The sequence below is a fragment of the Monoraphidium neglectum genome (genome assembly GCF_000611645.1).
Source record: "Monoraphidium neglectum strain SAG 48.87 unplaced genomic scaffold scaffold00029, whole genome shotgun sequence".
NCBI lineage: Eukaryota > Viridiplantae > Chlorophyta > Chlorophyceae > Sphaeropleales > Selenastraceae > Monoraphidium > Monoraphidium neglectum.
This window is the reverse complement of record NW_014013599.1, coordinates 2936-4849: the sequence shown is the minus strand read 5'-3', so window position 1 is coordinate 4849 and position 1914 is coordinate 2936.

Genomic DNA, 1914 nt, shown 5'->3' with positions numbered 1-1914 from the left:
AAACCCCGGCCATCGCCCCCAGCCGTGGACCCCAACCTGCCTCTGGGCGAGGCGTTCCGGGTGGCGGATGATGTGCTGCGCAGCGGCGTGCGCGGCATTAGTGACATCATCATGGTGCCGGGGCTGGTCAACGTCGACTTTGCAGACGTGAGGGGGGGGGGCGGAGCGGCGGGCTGGCGGGCTGGCGTGCTGATGGGTCGTGGCGGCTGGCTGGAACGGTCGCTGGCACCAGAGTTTGCCTGGCAGGGAGTGCAAGTTGGCAGGCGCGGGGACACAAGCAGAGCACCAAAAGCGGCTGACTGGGCCTGGCACCAGGTGCCGCAGCGGTATTGTCCAGGATAGGGTTGACTGGAGGCCTGTTATCAACGTTGAGCGCACCAGCCGGGTTGGCCAGCTCGTCGCTGATGGCCCGGCGCCCCCACAGCCAGAGTGAGCCGGTCACCGCTGCGCCCCACCACCCTCTGCATGGCGCCAGGTGCGCGCCATCATGTCCAACGCGGGCAGCAGCCTCATGGGCCAGGGCCGTGCCGGCGGCAAGGACCGCGCGCGCGAGGCCGCGATCGCGGCCACCAGCAGCCCGCTGCTGGAGGTGGGTGAGGGGGGGCAGGGACCGCGGTAGGGGTGGGGGCCCTGGCAGACTGGGCTACAGCGCACCATTGGCGTTTGGGAGTGCAGCGCAAAGCCTTTGACCGGCAGTCTGCAGCGCAGAGTGGAGGAGCAAATGGTGAGGTTCCCGTGGAGGTGGTGCATGCTGCTGGTGCTGCCCTGGCAGGGACCAATTGTCGCTCCGCGCCGCCTCCCTCCTGCTTGCAGGTGGGCATCGAGCAGGCGACCGGCATCGTGTACAACATCACTGGGCCCGAGGACATGACGCTCTACGAGGTGCGGCCCCGGCGCACAGCGCCAGCCCAAGGGCGGGCGTGTGCAGACGGTGGCGCCCCTGACAATTTCAGAACCTCGGCCTCTCAGTAGGCCGTGTTGATAGATCACGCATGCTGCCCTGGAGCATGAAAGCCACGATTGCTGCACAGAGGCGCGCAGCGGCCCCCCTGGCAGGCCGCCCAGCGCGCGGCCTGCGTGACCGTGCTTTCTCCTGAGGGTCCTGAACGCGCTCCGCGTGCGGTCCCCCCGTCTCCCCAGGTCAACGCCGCCGCCGAGATCATCTACGACCTGGTGGACCCTGACGCCAACCTGATCTTCGGCGCAGTGGTGGACCCCAGCATCAAGGACGAGGTGGGGGGGTTGGGGTGGTGGTGAGGGCGGAAAGAGCAGGAGGGGAAAGTGGCTTGGGGTGGGGGTGGGGTTGGTGTCATGGCCAGGCGGGGTTCCGGGGCATGTTCAATGCACGAAAGCAGCACACACCCCAAAGCTGCCAGGTGGGACCTAGAGCGCGCCGGCGCGCCAAGCACGCCGCGCGGCGCAGCACCCACGCCCCCCCCCGGCCTTCTGCTCCGCCCGCCCGCCCCGACAGGTCTCGATCACCCTGATTGCCACCGGTGAGTGCAGCCAGGCAGATTGCTTGCCTTGATTCACCTTCACCACCACCACTGCTGCTGCTTCCCAACATTCGTCATCCCTGCTCTGTAGAGTGTTGACCAAACTCCCCCTCAAACCTTGTTTTGCGCCCGTTCTACGTCACTACCGCAGGCGTCGGCCCCAAGAGCATCACACCCACACGCGTCGCGCGGACGGCCTCCCCCGCGCCGGCGCAGCGCCAGCAAGACTTCGGCCCTCGCGGCGCCGCGGCGCCCCCGCCGCCCCTGCAGGGCGCCCGCAGCAGCGGCGGCGCGATCGGCGGCCCCACAGGCAACGGCGGGCGCGTGCGCACCGACGTGCCGACGGGCGGTGTGGAGATACCCGCGTTCCTGCGCCGCATGCGCAAGTGAGCGCGTTCACAGGCGCACACTGTGTTTC